The 20,122-nt window shown below is 41.0% G+C and overlaps 1 protein-coding gene and 1 long non-coding RNA gene across 12 annotated transcripts in view; both read right to left on the bottom strand.

Moving 5' to 3' along the window:
* Positions 1 to 20,122, bottom strand: part of LOC6505019 — an 86,586-nt gene that overhangs the window by 43,198 nt on the left and 23,266 nt on the right. The window lies entirely within an intron of this gene.
* LOC26513747 lies at positions 12,681 to 15,450 on the bottom strand. The gene is made up of 2 exons (XR_001408403.3): positions 13,053 to 15,450; positions 12,681 to 12,776 (listed from the first exon to the last, which is right to left on the bottom strand). It is a non-coding gene; the product is annotated as an uncharacterized LOC26513747 (long non-coding RNA).

The raw sequence follows: 20,122 nt of genomic DNA, 5'->3' as shown, positions 1-20,122 counted from the left end.
AATTACATTTCGATGTGATCCCCTCCCCCCTGTCCCCCCACCCCCCTTTATGGGGCCAACTATCAATGCATACTAATGAGTGACTAGGGGGGAGGGGGAGGTGGAGGAATCGGGCTTATCGGAACCCACATCCATAGCCTTTGGCCACAAACTCCAGGCCACAAGTCCTCCTTCGGTCAAATGTAATTGCCGTTGTCCTCCACCCACTTGTTCCTGTTCACGTCCTTGTTGTGGCCCTTCCCTGCCGTCCCCTCTTAGTCCTGCCGCCCCCTCTTAGTCCTGCTGCCCCCGCCTTCTTTTGGCCATTAAAGCCTGGCTAGCTGGTGGCACCTCCCCCAGGAGCCCCACGAGCTGCACGCAGCTTAACAACTTTTGTGTGTAAGCTTTCATCACGATTATGGCCAGGTGGGAATGGGAGTGGGCCGGCAATGTGGTGGCCAGAAAGGGGGCCTCTCCACCACACTAGACCACAAAAAGAAATATTAAAAAAATGAAAACTAATCTAATCCTGGAGTAAAGTTATTCATAAAGGAAGACTTTCAACTTCTAGTATTTAAATTTAATTTTTTTTTTTAAATTATTTCTATTATTTAGAGGAAGTAGGGGTGGAGTGGGTGTGGCACATCCTTAGTCCTTATATCCAAAGCCAAACTAACTAACACTATCCCCCCCTGGGTTATAGCCCAGAAAAAATAAAAAGAAATCTGTTAATAGAGACAAACTCCTAGGCACACACTTGCCACAAAAGGTGGCACGCAGGGGCTATTTTGCATAAATGCCACACAGCTGCTGCCGCCACCCCTACCTCGACCACCCCCCTCCCTCTTTTTATGGTAAGCATTTGAATTAATTATACTAAAAGTTGTGAAAATAGAAACCGTTTTGCACCTGATGTCCTGGCACAAAGGCCTTGAGAGTAAGAACTGAACTGCTCCTCCTCCACTAGTTTCCCATCTTTCCTTCCCTTTCTCTCTCTCTGTGTATGTGTGTGTGTGTTAGCCACGCCCCCTTTTATACCTACTCCCCCTCCAAAAAAAGCATCCTTAATTTCCTCAGAAATTAAGTGTAGACACAAAAGTCCAGCTGAGCCTGCCAAAGGAATTACTCTGGGATCCTTGGAAGCCAGGCAGGACTAAAGACACCACGTTTCATGGCTTTAAAGCCATGTTTCTGTCAGAGAGTTGAGTTCCTTTCGTCACCGATTAAGTTCTTCGATTAATAAACCATCGAAGGAATTAAAATTTCAACGAAATTAAAACCAAAAACGGCCACCAACTCACAAAAATGCAAAAAAAAAATGAAAATAAAATCGAAGCGGGAGGCTTTGAATTCCTCCGATTGCCGGCCGAGTCCTGGCTATCCGGGCAAGGAGACAACCACAGACAACAACAACAACAACAAGCAGAGCTTGTCCGGGCGGATAATGGATAATGGACGGAGGCCAATGCCGTTGACAGGACACTGGCAAAGATGAGGGCAGATGACAAGGACGACAAGGAGGAAGGAGGCAGGAGGAGATGGACATGGACCCGGACGGGATGTGGTTGTGGCTGTGGCTGAGCCTCTCTCCCCTCGAGATAGTGGCGATGATGAGGCCAAAGGATATTCCATAGAGATGACACTCTTTAAAAGGATATTATTGAAATAAAAATCTTAAAAAAAAATTAAATTTTAAGAAACAAATTATTATTTTTCTCTCTTGAAATTAAATCTAATATAAGTTTAAATAGGAATTCCTGATTATCCTTGCCATCTCTAAATGAGATTTGAGTGAAAAGGAGTCGTCCTGTCGTCCTGTTGAGTTTAATGCCCGCCGGCAAGTGGCGCCTCAGAATGCCAAATGGAAAATGGAAAATGGAAAATAGAAAATAGAAAATGGCAAACATGCCACCGAATTAACATCCAAACACGAGTCCTGCAACAAAAAAAACAAGAAAGGAAAGCTAACTTCGGGCGGAGCCGAAGTTTATATACCCTTGCAGTTCAGTCGCAGTCCGCTAGGTGGCGCCACGCATCTTATATTATTAGATATATAGCGGATCGTATATAGTTGGCCGATCCTTATGAAACTTGGCAAATCGAATTATTTTGCCAAAAGAGGAATCCATTGAAACTCGCATCCATCTAACTTGAAAAACAACGAAGTTATAGCATTTCCGATCAATCAGTTATATGACAGCTATAGGATATAGACGGCCGATCCTGATGACATTTAGCAGATCATATAAGTTGGCCCAAATTAGAATGCACAGAAAGTCCCATCCTTCTAACTTGAAAAACAACGAAGTTATAGCATTTCCGATCAATCAGTTATATGGCAGCTATAGGATATAGATGGCCGATCCTTATGAAATTCGACAAATCAGATTGTTTTTCCCAAAATAGAATCTCTACCAAATCCCATCTTTCTAACTTAAAAAACACCAAAGTTATGCCAATTTCGATCGTTCTATGACAGCTATAGGATATAGTCGGCCGATCCTTACGAAATTTTGTACATAAGATATTTTGGTCAAATATAACATGTGTAGAAACTCCCAACCCTCTAACTTAAAAAACACCAAAGTTATGGCATTTCCGATCAATCAGTTATATGGCAGCTATAGGATATAGTCGACCGATCCCGGCCGTTCCGACTTATATACTGCCTGCAAAGGAAAGAAGGGTGTGTGCAAAGTTTCAACTCGATAGCTTTAAAACTGAGAGACTAGTTTGCGTAGAAACCGACAGACAGACAGACGGACAGACGGACAGACGGACAGACGGACATGCTCATATCGACTCAGGAGGTGATCCTGATCAAGAATATATATACTTTATAGGGTCGGAGATGTCTCCTTCACTGCGTTGCACACTTTTGACCAAAATTATAATACCCTCTGCAAGGGTATAAAAAAGCCAGGTGGCCTTCAAACGTATGTCCTGTTCTCGATTGCCAAGCCTAACACGGGTTACCCCCTTTTTTTTGGGTAATTATCGCCCGAAACTACTTTGTCATGTCGGGAAGGTCCTTGGCAGCCCTTTTCCACCGCCTGGTCCATCACTTCTGATGTCATTGCGTGCCTTGATGGATTTGTGTAATTTCTTCATTTGTGGGGGTGTCCTTACACCCCTCACCTCCTCTCTCCTCGCATAAATTGAAGTGGAATTTAATTACAGGCTGTTCTTCAGAGGCCGAGAGTGAGTTCTTCTTCCAGAAATGCGAATATGAAAGCCAGCCACTGTGGTTTGTTTTTCAAGAAATCTGTTCTTAATTCTTAGATTTTTAAGCTTTTAAATATTAAATTAAATCTTTCACTTAATAAATAATAATCTTAAAACAAAATAGATTTAATTTTTAATCACTTTTTATCGAATTTAGACCACTGTTCTCAACAACAATCATTCAAGTCGTCAGAAATCTTTTCGAAATCTGCGGCCTGTCGTTTGCCTCCCGCCAGGTGGCGCTAAAAAGGCGGCAAGGTCTTTCGAGGTGGGAGGTCCTTAATGTGCCAATGTATGTGATGACCTTACCACCTCGCTGCTAAATGGTAATTTCTAATTTCTAATTTTCGAGGCCCGCCCGAGGCATCCAACCAACCAACCAACCAGTCAGTCAGTCAGTCAGTGACTCGTTTCCGTTTCCGTTTCATTCCATTCTGTTCCCTTGTGTTGTATTCCCTTCCATTCCCCCCCTTTGGCAGTCAGGATCTGAGGATTTATTAAAATCACATTTTTGCAAAAATCCCTTTTCTCCGTTTTTGGTGAAATTTTTTGTGCAATTCATTTCCTTAATGCTCCGTCGGGGTAATTTGGGTCAAAACTAATTAGTCGGCAGACGTGACTTTAATTACCCAAGGCCCCAAGGACCAAGGACGAAGGACGGAGGATCCTAGAGGCCAAGACGCCATCCTTTTAGCAACTTTTCTAAGCGACGCACTTGAAGAAAATAAGAGTTTCTTCAAGTTCTTGGGTCTCTAAAGCTTAAAATATTCGAACTTTTCCTTAAAAGATTAGTTCTAGAGTCCTTTTATGTCATTGTCTATCCTTTTTTATAAAATAAAATATATAAAAGTTATTTTTTGTAGTGTTTTCTTTGCTCTCCACTAATCGATGGCCATTGCAACTCATAAATTCAACGACAAAACGATTCCAGGCGCCAAACACTTTCCACCCAAAAAGGATCAATTTGCAGTTGTCACGTCCTGCCCCTGGCCACGCCCCCTTTTTGACCCGCCACTTAATTACTTAATTGGCTATTAGCTAACTGGCCATCCTAGCCATTTTTATTTAATATTATATATTTTTTTAAAACGAGCTACACTTTCTTTTGGCGATTTTTTTTGGCGAAATTACTGCAATTTGCATTTTGGGGTTAGGTGTTATGGGGCTTAGAGGGTTAAGGGGTCAAGGATATAAGGAGGGGTTAAGTGGCGGTAGGAGGGCCTGGCGGTGAGCGATTCATTAACCCATGAAACGCAACTGACCGCAGACCACAGGAGCTGGCATTAAACCGAAATGAGTTCGACAGCTGATGGATGTGATGATGAGAGAGGCAGGTCCTGGCAGGATACGACTTGGAGATACCACTTGCAGATCAGCCACAAATTATAATTTTCCCAAATCAACCAAATATCCAAGCAATCCAAACTAGCCCATTGGAAATCAATTAATGGATGTCCTTAACTCCCTCCAAGGCAGCAAGGACATTTGTGTTTGTCGTTTGTGATTTACCGATTAACCCCCCAAACCGAAAACGGGGTAAACGGCAAACAGCAAACCGCAATTCGGGGGCAGCCAGGTGCTATGCCACACTCGACTATGATTTTGTAGCAAGGATATAGCCACGCCCCCCTCCTATAGCCGCCCCCCGCCTAACAGATGCTGCCAAATTGCTTCAAGCCATGCAATTTAATTAATATTATAATTAAGCGCAGATAGCAAAATGAACCACAATGGGGATGGCAGGATGTGTGTGTGTGTGCGTGTGGCAAGGAGCAAGGAGGCAAGAAGGCAAGAAGGATCTCTGGTATCCTGGCATTCACATTTCTGCAGCGTGTGTTGAATTATTCGAATATCCTGTGTCTCTGGGTGGGCATTGTTGTGGTGCATATGCAAAAATCCTGGCCATGAAACATGAAACATTCCCTGGCTCGGCATTTTCCACACGCTGTACGTGTGTGTGTGTATGTGTGTGTGTGTGTCCTTGAATCCTTGAGATTCCTGCCCCCAAAAAACTCCATCCATGCCACATGAATCAGATACTAGCAAGTGTCTTGTATGGCAGAGATTAAAATAATTGATTGGCTTGGAGAGAGGCTTAGTACTTGGACTTAATATTTAGATCCTGCGGCAGAAAGGATACTCAAAGGATACTCTAAGTCGGAGAGGCTCTAGTTGAGTAACAAAAAGCAGCTCCATTTAAGGACATTGTGCTTCTATTTATGTTCCCATCTCGTCTCAATTTCTCTCCACCTTTAAGGATAGATGTCCTGGAGATATCCTTTAGATATCCTTTATATATCCTTCTGATATCCTTGTAAATATATCTCCGATTTCCCCTGGAAATGCTTTTCAAGACGTGCCACAAAAGTCGGCAAGTTCATGTCCTTCGGGTGGCTCTCTTCTGCCATAGTCCTGGCTATTGATGTCCTGCCATCTTCCAGGACTTCCAGTTGACACTTTTCTGGCTTTTGTTCCGATTCTCCGATTTAATCAATGACCCGGAAATGTGTCCTTCTTCTTCTGTGGAATGTAGAAGGCATCGAAGAACAAAACAAAACAAAACAAAAGTCTCTCGCGTCGTCCTGGGAAACAGCTCGTTATCCTGGAGTGTCCTGGTGAAAATGTCACTTAATTGGCATTTGATTAACTCGCCAATCACGCATCTCCAGCAACTTAATTAGCCAAAAAGGAGGATGCCACTCCCACCACTATCCTCCCCCCATCAAGATTGATGCATGTCCTTCTTGGCAGGACCCTGCAGGACCTGGCTAATTGAATGCGATCCATTAGCTGGGGGAATACATTAAAAATTCCCCGCCCAAAAGTCGCCAAGGGTTAAAGTTCATCCTTGCATCCTTGCCATCCAGCCAGCCAGCCCCGCGGCCAAGCACTTGAGCGAGTCCTTTTCGTCCTGCAACTCAATTAAGCGACAGCGTCTTCGGGGGCCATCTGCAATCAGGTCAGAGGCGGTCAGAGTTTGTCTTTCGAGTCATTTGCCCGCGAAATGCAATACAGCAAGGATTCGGGGTAAAAAGGATTCAAGTTCAAGTGGTGAGTGGAGGAGTGAAGGGGTGGCGGCAAGGAGTCTTAATTATACACTCGAGGCGTATCCTTTGAAGCCATTCATTTCACACTCTGGCCGAACGCCTCTGACTCCGACTCTGATTCTGACTCTGGCTATTTATTCCTTCTTCGATCCTTGGGCATTAATCAAAACGCCTAAGCAGGACTCCCCGCCCAGGACGCAGGACTCGGTGAGGCGTGAAAGCTTCTTAGCCGCCTTAGCATCCCGAATTTGAATCTCAGCTCAGTTCATTTGAGATTAATTGCAGTGTCGGGGCCGCCCGAGAGGCGAATGAATTATTTTGGCTTATTGATTCGGAGGTCCTTTGAAGGACCTTCTATGGTGAAAAGTATGGCTATGATCCTTGCCACCACCTTCTAATCCCAATCCGGGGATTTGTCGGCTAATGGCGCAGCTATAGACCCGTAAGGGATTTCCAATTTTGGAGGTCCTGTTTGGAGGTCCTTCTAGTCCTGCCCATAATATTGATGGCGGATTGTGGGGCTTAGGGGCGCCAAAGCAATTAACTTGGCCTTAGGAAGAGGGGGGGGGGAGGCCCGGGGTCAAAGGCTAGGCCAGTCAGTTAAATGCGTTTAAATGTTTTACGTTTTCTGGCGAGTCCTTAGAGAGTCCTTTTTTCTTTATCCTTTTTGTTTTTGTTTTTTTTTTTGTGAAACTTTTGCTTCGAAGCCTGAATTATTCAGCCGGGAAAGTTGTGACATTGCAGCAGGATATAGAAATGAAAGCAAGGACTAAGGACTCATGACTCAGTACTCACTACTCAGTACTGTCGGACATGAACAAACGTGTTTACGACCGCCAATGAACAAGGCGTACTCTTGTCATCTCTCTCTCTCCCTCGCTATCTCTAGTGAGAGGATAGCCCGCTCGCAACATGAACGAACATGAATATGCATAAAGCGCTAGGTGGGATCCCCATGAATTAGTGATGAGGTTATAAGGCATATTGCTTCATGGGGCATGGGGGGCAAAGGTCGGTCCTCCACGGAGCCAGAGCCCTAATAAAATTACTTCAAGTCCTGCAGGAAAAAAATAATAATAAATAAAAGGCAACTACTATAAGGGGGGAGAGAAGAAAAAACAAGACAAATTCAAGACAGATTAGATTAAAAAACAAAGAAGTTTTTACATTTATAATGATATTTAAGAAATAATTAATACAGAAAGGCAAGGACCTAGTTCCATCTCTGACTCTGAACTCCCTAGGTTCCATCTCTAAACTCTCTCTCTAAGACTTTGAACTCCCTTCACTATTTCCTATTTGGCTTTAAATACTCTTTCTTTCCCCTCTCTCTTTATGTTTCTCTTTAAAAATTAAAGTTTAAAGCCTCTCCCCGAGACGTGCTCGCACTTGAGTTATTTTGAATATAATATTATTTTCCGCTCTCGCGGGCAATTAGTTTGCTGGTGACTGCACCCAAAACTGCATTTGATTGATTAGCGTAATTAAGTGGAAGGCCAGTGACGATGACCACCCACAGCGGCATCCTGGGGGCGCATCCAAAGTCACCTACCCCTGGAGTCCTTGTCATCCTTCCGCGCCTCATGTGCCAAGTGTTTGTCGAAATATTGACATGAAAAATCCATTTCGCTTGAGGTCCTTGAAGGGAGAGGAAGCATAAGAAGCAGGAGCAGGAGCAGGACAAGGCAGGACGAGCAAATCTTAGCCAAGTAAGTTCTCAGGGTCTCGGGGCCAGAGAAGCGACATAAGCTTATTAAATTCCATAAGAATTTCACATATCCTTACACATATTACAGCCCAGCTACTTATGGCAAGGATTAAACAAACATGCCGACTTTACAAACTTGCCTCAAACTACACACACACACACACACACACAGACGCATACTTGGGGCACTCACAGCAAGGAGCAAGGAGCGTACAAGAAGGACCTCTCTTGGAGGAGAAGAAGAGCTTAGAGGGGAAGAGCAGCACCCGAGACATCCTGGCACTGCCTCAAAGCCTTTAAATGTTGACCAAGTCGTTGACACACTTGCAACGACTGCCACGCCCCCCTAACCTCACACCCACGCCCAACCACGCTCACGCCCACGCCCTCCCACTGAGTAACTGTGCAACTCTGAAGACTAAAAAGTAGAACTGTACCAGTTATCCTTAGCGGCATATCCTTAAAAATCATTTATTTAATAAAGCCACAAAGCCGCGCTTTTAATTTCAATTCTAGGACTACAGGACACCTACATCTCCCTGGCAGGACCAACCCTACGTGCTAGGGACTCTGGTCTAATTACGTTGAGGACCTCCAGAGTCCTTGGCGGGCTCGATTCCTTGATTCGCAGCTCAGCAAAACCGAGGCGCCAAACTTTTTAGCATTTAATTAAAAAGAAAAACACAGGCAGACCTCAAAGGCAGGACCTCCACAAGGCGGGGAATGCTAAGCCCCAAAAAGTAGGCAAGCATTTTTTTTTTTTTTTTTGCCAAAAAAAGAGGGAAGGGACGAAAGGATATGCTTTGGAGTGCTAGGGGAACCAATAATTCAGTTGGAAGTGAGGCAATGCGTGTCAGGGGGGGGGAGGACTGTCAGTGGCAGACAAAACAGGCGGACAGGAGGACAAAATGGCGGACAGGCGAACAAGCGGACAAGCGGACAGAAGGACAACTGGATATGAAAATGACAGAGAATCGGCGAGTGACGCGACTTGATTGCGGTCCGCCCCGCCCCCCCAATCAGTCTGAGGGCGTGGCCTGATCAACGTGGCGTATGAGTGATAATTCCGAACAATTGTCGGGCGCCCAGATTGCCGGGGATTGCCGGCCAGGATAATGACAGGCTCCCCAACCCCCCCCACCCGACATTCAAATTACAGGATATCCCTTCGAATGTGTGTCGCTGCCAACAAGCAGAAATAAAATAACAGCCATTCTGTATCGACATTTAATTAAATTCGGAACTTATTCTAGTTATTCTGCGCCATCTGTCTTTCGTTTGGACAGAGCAGAGTCCTTGAATCCGTGACGCAGTGCGAAAGGATGTTCTTCGCCTTGGCCAGCAGAGAGCGTAAATTGTTTGGTCCTTGCAGCAGGAAACTTTTCTGATTTTCGCGGCTTTTACATACACATAGTTGCCACAGTTTCAGTTTGAAGACCAAGGCATCCTGCGCCTGATCCTGCCCCAGGGGTGCTTTATTACAATTTAACTTATCTTTTATTGCAACATTTTGTTGCCCCTTGCGTGGGGCGCTGCGGCAAGCCTTTATGCCAAAAAAAGGAAGCCCAAAACACCAACTAAACCGAAACCGAAACCGAAACCGAAACCGAAACCCAAAAGCCAAATTCCCAAAAAATCCCCAACACCAAGGTCCTGGTCAGAAATTCGTGGTCCTGGCCAGGGACATTAGCTTTTGATGGCCAGAGAGAGCCAGAGAGAGAGAAAAAGAGGGGAAGAGAAGGATAGGGAGAGTGAGACTTCCTAGCCCGGAGGCTGGTGGCAAGGGTCCTGAGTCCTGGTTCCTGGGTCCAGGGTCCTGATTATGTGTGATGTGGCACATGCGAGCCACTTGCCTCCAGCTGCCAGCTCCCCCTGTTATATTCAATAGCAACTCAGTCAGGACCTGCATATCCTTAAAGGGCATAGCCGACTAGACAGGATATCTATTTTTTTATGATATTGAAATAAATTGTAAGAAATATAATTAAAATAATTGTTAAAAAATCTTTAAAGGTCCTTGCTTCAGCTCTTATCCTTTTCTCCCTCTACCTCCCTATACCCCCCCTACCTCGCTCCCCCTATTGATTTGCAGGACTTCGAGAGAACTCCACCAGTTGGTATTGTGCATTTGTGGGGTGTGTGTTGATTTCCTTTTTACTTAATACGTATTTCGCTTCATTTCTGCCTTTGTATTGTTGTATCCTGCCAGCTTGCTCCTGTCGCTACCCCTCCTCGTCGCTGCCTTTCGTCCTGGCGTTCCTCTGGCCTTTTCTTTGGACTCATGCATATTTGAGATTCCCTTAAAGGCACTTCAGTTGTTCAGTTTTTTTTTCTTTCTTTTTTTCTTCTGGTTGGGCCGCGGAACAGTGTCCTGTACAGTGCAGGATGAAATAATAGTACAGGAGTTGAAGGATATTCATTGATAGGCATCCTGTAGAACTGACTTTAAGGTAGAATGGTAGGTAGAGTCCTTTGGAGGCCTGATTTTCTTCTCTTTTTCTAATAGTTCCTAATATTTCAACCTCCACTGTGGCCATTGGCATAACTGTTTAGGACTGTGTGTTTATGGCTGTGTGTGTGTGCTCCCCTCTCCCCCCCACTAGCCCCGCCCTTTATCATTCTTATCATCATCAAGCGTTGACGGGCCGCGCCATTGTGGCGATCTTAATGGTCAAATTTTAGGTGTAAGAGTGTGTGCCTGTGTGTGTGTGTCTGCTTCTTCTTGTATATATATATATATATGTTAGCCTGTGTATTAGTGTGTGTGTGATATCCTTAAACTGCAATTCATGCCAGCCTCCTGTTTGTTCTCTGAGCTTCTGCAATTGTGATGATGGCGCATTTTTATGCCAAACGAAATTTAATCGAGTTTATCGCATTATTTCGTCCTTTATTTTTCTTCTTCTCATAGTGTGTGTGTGAGGGTGTGTGTGTTTAGGGCACTTAAGACGTGCTTATTAGCCCTATTAGTAATAATTGCACTACAGAGCAAATTTAGTTGTCCTGTGCATCATCATCATCATCATGGAATTTTTGGCTTATTTTGTGGCTGGCAGTTAACTTTTGAAGGACCTGAGACCAGAGGACCACCACTGTTGTCCTTTGCTGAAAATCTGAGTTTCTGCGGCTTTTGTGTGTCTCTGTGTGTGTGTGTGTGTGTGTGTTTCTCTCTCAACTTCTCAAGTCGAGGTCCCTCCAAGGACCTGCATTTACTTAGCTATTTAGATATTTATCTTTATGGAGCTTCTCAAGTCCAACTGACTTTTATATGCGGATTAATATTTGAAGAGGTGGTGGCTTTCACGATTATCCTTTGCCAGGATAAACAGGTCAAAAGGCTAAAGGATAAATGCCTAAATACGTTAATTTGTAACATTTATCCACCAGGAACTGATTTATTGGCCCTCCTTCGCAGACTCCTTATGTAATAAGCCATAAAAATTCATTGCCACCCGGGGTCATAAAGAGCTATTGACTTAATCATTAAAACAAATTCCAGGTCCTGATTGTCCTTCTCGTCCTGCCCCATCACACCAAACAATGTCAATTATCCTTGATTAAATGTCGATTAAATTCCATCCCTCACACTTTATGAATTACACACATTTTCGTCCTTAATAATTATTCAACGCTAAGCTTGAAACTATTTTGCTGCCATACTACATTTTATTGCATACTTTCGGGGCGGGGGCATAGCAAAAGTTTAAGGAATTTCCCAAACCAGGCAACCTTGCACTTTCTCTCTCTCTCCTAGGGGGAAGGGGGGAGAGGATTTCCCAACTATCGCTGGGAAATAGTTTCCTTTTTCCCAAAAGGCCAACAAATATTTTGGCAAACAAATTGACAAACAAGCCGGCCAAGATAAACAATGTGGGTAGTAAAAATAAAATATAACATATAATATAAGATATATTTTAAATAATAATTTTTTAAAGCGAATCTCTGATAATGGCTTCAAGGACGCCAGGACATGGCTGCCTAATTCCTTTCGGCGAGACAGGACACTGGAGATCAAAGTGGCAGATACAAGGGACATCCTCTCCCTCTCCCTCTCCCTCTCTCCCTCTCCCCCTCTCTCTTAATTTTTTTGCTCATTTTGTGATTTCCCATTCTCTTCTCTCCAGGCTGCCGTCGGCCATTTTATTGTTTGTCTTTCCGTTTGCTTTGTTTCTGGCTTTATCTGGCCACTTTTGGCCATTGTTTAACGGCCTCCCCCCCTTCCCCCTAACTCGACGAAAGGAGAGTGAGACCACCCAGTCGGACCTGGTGCACGCTTTCTTGCTGAAAGCGTGCAGCATTGACGTGCGCCGCGCACTCCCAACATAGGAAACGCATCATTCCAAATTACATTAGCGTGGCCGGGAAATTCAGCACGTGCATCAAAACTTGCGCGTCTCGCGACGAGAAAAAGATGCACTCAGGATGCACACCGTACGCAGCCTTGCCCGAGAAAAAGTGACCGAAAGGCGACAAGGGAAATTTTTATTCAAGAAAAAATTTTTTTTGCTTTTGCTTTTTTTTTTGCTTTTATTCGTTTTTATTTTATTAAATTAAAATTAAATATAAGTTACACTGTTAATTAATACACTGCTAAAATTAAAACTAAAAATTGAAACTACAAATTAAAACTAAAAATTAAAAATAAAAGTAAACAATATTTAAACATTCTGCTTAATTTAAATTGTCAAGTAATGGCGGGGAATTTTCTTTGTTTTTTTTGGATTTTTCCTTATAATTTTTATTTTTGGCTCTCCTTATTCCATCCCGGATGGCCCTAATGAAGTCGTCGTAGGTGGAAAAATCACTCCTTGTTGATTCTGTGAAATAAAAAGAAACGTGAATTAAATTATAATGAAAAAACAGAAACAAAAAAATACCTACCAAATATAGCATGGCATATATGTGCATAACTGATTTTGCTGATATACATACTAACATACATACATAAACATCAAAACAATGCGATAAAAACAATGCGACAATTTCTTCTTTATTCTAGTAATTCTACCCACTAATTATAATTAGTATTATTAGTAGCTAGAATGTTACAAATATATGTGTTATAAGTTTAGTTAAATAAGATGAATACTTACATTTCTTTTGTTAAAATGCAATTCAACACGTTCAATTCAACTAAATGCACTAGAATAAATAGGGTGGGGGAGTTGCCATACTTTAAAGCTACTATCGATTCCCGCACTTAGAAAAATATCGCCCACGCGATGGCAACCCTTTCACCCATTTTTTATATTATATTTTTTTGTTTTCTGTATTTACACAATTCACTATTAAGAAATGTATTTATTTTTAAGATTTACATTATTATTCAATTTTTTTTTTTTGCTTGAGGTGTGTAACTTTTGTTTTTACTCCTTTATTTTTTATTTTAATAATAAAATTAAACTATTTTAGTTCAATTTAAAATTTTTTGTTTTTATTTTGTATTTAAACAATTTGTTTAAATTGACACTTCTATAACTTAAAAGTATTCAATGAATAATATAAAATATAATATTAATAATTTGGCATGAATAAATTTTTTCTAAGTTAAATGTCCCACGCAAAAATTTTTCTAAGTCCCAAACGAGATGAAAATTTTCTAAGTCCCCTTTTTTTCAGAGCAATTGCTTTGAAAAGGGAAAAAATTTCCTTGATGTCTGCATGCAAGCGGAAAACGGTGCAAAAAAGCGCGCGTCAGGCGACTGCGGCACGATGCATGCACCAAAAAGTCCGACTGGGCAGACCCTGTTTTAATTGCATTAAGCGCCTTATTAGATGGCTCAGCAATTTGCATTCACCTTTTATTCTTTTTTTTTTTGTCAAATACTCTCTCTTCTGAGACAATGGGTCCTGGCCAGGACTCAGACTGGGCCAGGCCAACTTGGTTAATTGCTTTTGGCCTTTTAATGGAGCGGCAAGCAAACTATTTTTGTTGATTAATTAAATGTCGGAAGGATATATATTTTTCATTAAATTGATTTCAAGGACAACCTGATTTTTATTATCAGAATGAAATTAATTTTTGTTTCTGGCCATGGCTCATTGTTTTCTGGCCATTTTCATAATTTGCCAATCATTATTTATGGAAGCTGCATTATCCTGGCTTGATCCTTTTGCGGAAATTAAAAATATGCAGCCTGTTTTGTGATATTTTTATTATTTATTTCCCTGGCATTGCGGTCAGAGGTCAGAGGTGAGAAGTCAAAAAATGTGTTTCATGAAAAGCCCCAAAAATCCACAATTCCCAAATTGTTGGCAATTTATTTTCACATTTTTTTTTTTGGTTAAAGGATTAAATTAATTAGGAAAGAGTGGAGAGAAGAGTCCTGACTCTATTATATTATATTTATTAAATATTTTCTAGTATTTTAAAGTTTTAACTAAAAAACTCTCCATATTCTAGCTTTAATTGAAAGGACCACTGGCCAATGGAAACTGGCCACTTGGCCACACTGGCAGTGGCTCCTTTGGAAAAAATAAACACTTGTGCTGCTTGTACCGCCTTAATTGAATGTCTGCCTCTCTCTGCGTTTATTTTCCGTCACTTTGATGTGATAGATGGATGGTTCCAGGACCAAAGAGAAAAGGATGCATTGCTACAAATTATGTATGTGTTTCAGGAACTGTTTTTTAGGCAGTTTAGAGCTTTGAGAGCGGGAAGTTCTAACTTGGAAGTACCGGGTATCATATAATTGAGGGAGTAACTAAGAATCAAAGGCTTTTCTTAATAAAAAATACAACTTTATAAGCCAGGTTAAGCCTTTTCTTATCCCTTATAGGCCTATATAAATATTTTCGAATATTTTTTCTACAATATTTCTTTCATAAAATACCATTTATTACCTTTTAAAACCTTATAGAGTTAGAAATTCTAACTTTGAACCCAAGGAGGAGTACCGGGTATTATATAGTTAATGGAGTAACTAAGAATGAAAGGCTTTCTATAACAAATATACCATTTTGTAAGCCATTTTAAGCCTTGACAAATATTTTATAATATTTTTAAAATATTTTTCTAACTTAGAACCCAAGGAATAGTACCGAGTATCATATATCCTTTAAATAAATTACAATTTTATAAACAACTTGAAGCCCTTTTAAGCCTTTAGAAATATTTTATAATATTTTCTAGCATTTTTTCTTAAGTGTCGCTTTCAAAAAATATTTTTTTTTTATTTTAAAGCTAATATAGTTAGAAATTCTAACCTAAAAGCCAAGGAGAAGTACCGGATATCGATAGCTGAGTGAGTAGCTAAGAACTAGAGAATCTTTAATTTCTTTAATAAATAGACCACTTTATAAGCCACTTTAAGCCCTTAGAAATATTAAATAATATTTTTTAATATTTTCCATAAATATCTTTTTAATGAAACACCATTTTTTGTTAAATTTCTTTCAGTGCCTTTGAATTGTGCTCGCCTGGAAACACGTTGGCAGCTTGGCCCAGTTAAATGGGTTGCCAACATATGACCATTAATTGCCAACAACTGACCTCTGCTAGGCACCCCCCTCTCTCCCCCACATGCCCACCCCTTTGTCCACCACCCATGTCCACCACCCCCCTCTCCCTCGTCCTGCCGTATCTCTAAGATACTTTCAACTGTTGACGTTGACTTGATTGAGTTGCCGGGCCAGACGGCGCAAACAATATTTTACGGAGCAAGTGCCAGTACCAGGACCAGGACCAGGTCCTGGACCCATCTAGAGATACAAATCGAGTAACCGCTCTATGGATCGCTGGCCAACAGTAGTACCTCTTCCCAAAAAAATTAACCAAAAGTGAGGGCTCCTCTGTCTGTGGCTTGTGACAAAAAATTGCAATACTGCGGTTTCGGCATGTCCGCCCATAAAATATATGAGACAGGAGGGTTAATATGTTTCGGTCAAGAGGGGGGGTGTGGGGGCCTACTGGATGACCTAGTTTGTGGGCGTGGCCAGGCCTTCAATGGCAGGGACATAAAAAATAGTTGGCTTCACTCTGAATTATTAAGCGTCAGCCGGAGCAAATCAATTGCTGCTCGGGCGGGCTTCTATTTTTTACAATTTTTGTTTAATTTTTTACAGGCTTTGGGGCTTAAAGGGCCAGAGTTGTCACCCCGTCGCCCAGAGGGCGTTAATTGATGGGCGGTGTGGGGGAAAATGGGGATTACTTAGCGGTATCAGATACCCTTTAAAGAAAGGGATATTTATTTATTTAATTGTTTCTAAATGGTTTATCTTTGCTATTATAATAGATTATAATCTCTTATTTTGTATAATAATTATTTAGAGTTCTATAATAATATGCACTATGAGCAATATCCCCTACAGATACCCTTTAAAGAAAGGTACCTATTAAAATAGATTATAATCATGTATTTCTTTTACTAATTACCTAATAAGTGTCTATAATAATCATCTTTTATAATAGTTCTATAATAATATCCTCCATAAGCAATATCCCCCTCAAATACCCTTTAAAGAAAGAATATTTTTTTATTTTTTTTATTATTTTATTATTTTAAAATTATTTCCTTAAAATCTTTCTATTTATTTCTAAGCTATTATAATAGATTATAATGTACTATTTATTATAAAAATTATCAAGTTCTCTAATAACTAATATTCTTTAATTCCTAAAAAGGAATATCCCCTTCAGATACCCTTTAAAGAAATTATATTTATTTATTTTCTTATTTCTTAACATTAATTTAAATCTTTTTTTTAATAGATTAATAGACAGAATAGTAATAGATTATAATCTTTTATTTTTTACAAAATATGTTAAGAGTTCTCTAATAATAACCTCTATAAAGAATATCCCCCCTAGATACCCTCTAAAATCACAGTCACAGGACTAAGGAAATAAATAAATTTAATAATATAATTATTTTAAACTGGTTTTTCTTTCTTTCTAATTTGTTATAATTTTTTATAATATAATATTTCTTATAATTAAGAGTTGTCAAAATAATAACCTCCTTAAGGAATATCCCCTTCAGATACCCTTTCAAAATAATATTTATTTATTTATTGTATTCCTTTAATGGAATGGCTTTTCTTCCCAAGCTAGTTAAAAATAATTAGTAAGTAGTAATAACATTACTAACTTATTATATTTTATTTCCTATAACCAATATCCCCCTCAGATACCCTCTAAATCGAAGGCGAATATGAAATCAAATTGAAAACCCATTGGCCTGGCAATAATTTCTCTTCTGCGGCTGTAATTTGTTGGCCCCATTTGGCCAGCAGGTGTAGCTGCCACGCCCACCGCCCTTAAGCTTAACCCTTGACAGCCTGCTGCCACACTTCTCCCCCCCTCACCGCCCCTGAGCCAACTTTGCTGCACTTTTATTTTTTTCACCCTATAATTGAGGCAGTCAATTAATAAATGCAATTGCTTTGGCCCCCGCAGCTCAGATTCTTTTTCCAAAGGACTCTCTTCCCCCTCCCCCTCCCTGTTGTTGCTGTTGTTATTTTCAGGCTCCACTGATTCTGCGGCAAGTTGCTTTTAAAAAAAATCAGCAGAGCAAGTGGAATATCTTTATTACAGCATAATTAAAAGTAAATTTTTATTTTATTTTAATTTACTCTCACTCTCACTGCTACTCCCTTATCCTTTTGTCCCTTCTACTTTATCCTTTTTTTTTTGCTCATTAAGTTAATGCGAAAAAAGGTGAAGGCAGGCAGGTGGATTAAGAGAGCGCTTCCAGGAGGTCAAGGGGTCGGGAAAGGACCCCCTGGTCCGGTCACACCCTCGATGAAATGCAAAAAAAAAAAAAAAGGAAATGAAAAGAAAAGCGTTGCGGAAAATGGCGGAACTTGCTCTAATTAATGCCAGAGGCGTAATAAAGCTTATAAACATAATTGATACTCGGTTAGAGGCAAGGACTCTCCTTCAAGGACTCTACTTTTAATTCAATCGAATTATTATTATTTATATCCTTGCTGCCCTAGGAATTGGATTACTCCTCGTATGTGGCATTAACTCCATGAAATAATAATTGATGAGGGTGGCGGTGGTGCGATGGTGACCCTCCCTTAAGGGGGGGCCTAGGGGGGTGAGAGGCTAAAGTGACGCACACGCAACATTGCCAAACTTTTATTTATAGCATCAGGACCTTTCCACCATCCAGGACCTTCCCCTTCAGGAGCCCCCAAAAAAAAAGAAAAAAATCCAAATCCCAGACGCAAAGCGAAAAAGTTGCCATGGATCTGTCGAGGACAGAGGACTGTTATAGATACAGATACACCATCTGACAGATACAGATACACAGTATTTGTGGAGAGCGGCAAACAAAATCAAACTTTGCAGCCGGAATTTATTGAATTATTAAACGACGCGCAGTTTCAAATTTATTTTTCAAAAAAAACAAAAAAAAGAGAAACAATAGAAATTGGAAAAATTTAAAGGATTTCTAGGACAGGATCCCTTTTTGGATGGGAAATCCTGCCGCGTAATTAGAAGTCCTGGCTGGAAAAAAAGAAAAGGGAGATCTCTGGTCCTTCGAGCCATGAATATGGAATATCCTTTCCAAGTCTCCACCTTTTAAATGACAATAATTAAGGACATTAAGGACATCCTATTTTATCCAAAAAAAACGGACTTATCAAATGTGCAAATTGGTGGAATCAGAAGTTATCTGTTCTAGTGTCCTAGTATCCTTGGATGCAGTTGATCTCCTGGCAAATCCCGGACAGGACAACCAGGACATCCAGGACAAACAGGACAACCAGTCGGTCAGCCCGACTAAGCCCCAGATAGAAGACAATGGAACTGAGAACTGAGAAAGTCTGTGGTCGAGATGAATTCGAGATACAATAGTGGCAGGATGCCAGGGTAGGGAGTAGGGAGTGAAGAGGGGGGAGTGGAGAGTGAGAGTGACAAAAAAGGACACTGAGAAGCTTTGATAATGACTACAAAGTCAACTGCAGGACGCTAAACAGGACATTCGGCTTGGATGGCGGATGGCGATGGTTTATGGCGTCGGGAATGAAGGCGTCACAGAATGTATCTGTATCTGAGAGATACGCGCCAAGCCAAGCCAACATATTGTTGCCTTTACGGCTTTGCTTCAGGGCTTTAAGTTTTTGGTTTTCAGAGTGTCCTGCCGTCTAGGAGAGCGAAAGGATATGAGAAATTTAAATTTTAAAATGAAATTAGGTATTTTATTTTATTTAATATTTTTAAGATACTTTTTATCTTATAGATACTTCTAGGAAATACTGTGAGTGTGTGTGTGTGTTTATGTCCTGTGTGTGTGTGTGTGTTATCCTTGTGTTTCCCCTCAGAGCTATTTCCTATTTTTAGAATTTCCTTCATTTGCCATTCCTGTATTTTTCTTTTATTTTTTTTTTTTTCGCCCCCCAGAAACGGGGAGAGGGACATTGCCCTGGCAAGGACCTCAGACATATCCTGAATTTTTAATTTAACTGCCCAGTTTTTATTTGCGTGTGTGGCTCGTAAAAAAAGGTCCACCGAGTGCGTTAAAGTCCTAGCTTGGAGTCCTAGCTCCTAGCTTTAAGAAAAAGGACATGCAAAGGACTCGCTCTCTCTCTCTCTCTCTGTGTGTGTCTCTAATTAACGGCTTCTCTCTGGCTGATGAAAGCCAAGCAATTTCAATTTAAGGCGCTTAATGTCAGATTTTCCCCCAAACACGCACACAGGGACACTCGGTTGGCAGGACACTATGCCATACCGATAGCCGTGTATCCTTGTGCTGTCTGCATATTAAAACGCTGTCAAAATTGCACAGCTAACTGTCATTTCATTTGCCATTCGCCATCCCACTCGTCCTTTCTCTCTCCCCATCTCTCTCGCACTAATGGCTGCCGTCAGCTGCAGGACTCGCACGTATTACGCCTAATTACCACGCCCCCGCTAGGGCAGGACACGGATTCCGATGGTCCTTCGTCCCTCGCTCCCTTTTTTCGATAGCTGCCAGTCTGACAGTTTTTGTGATTCTGATTTTCTAAGGACCTAGGTCCTGCGTCCTTTTTAGCAATTATTTATCTAATATTTGAAATTAAATAAAATTATCCTTAAATCTCCTGTTTTATAGAGTGTTTATGGAGGTTTTTGCTTCTCCTGGCTTCTAGTTATTAATGTCCTTTATCCTTCTCAAAAAACATAACCTCACTTTCCTTTAAAAAAAAACTCCAAAAATACTTAATTAAAGTC

The sequence above is a fragment of the Drosophila ananassae genome, chromosome XR, assembly GCF_017639315.1.
Source record: "Drosophila ananassae strain 14024-0371.13 chromosome XR, ASM1763931v2, whole genome shotgun sequence".
Taxonomy (NCBI): domain Eukaryota; kingdom Metazoa; phylum Arthropoda; class Insecta; order Diptera; family Drosophilidae; genus Drosophila; species Drosophila ananassae.
Note: the sequence above shows the minus strand (reverse complement) of the source record. Positions and strands in the feature narration are given on the sequence as shown.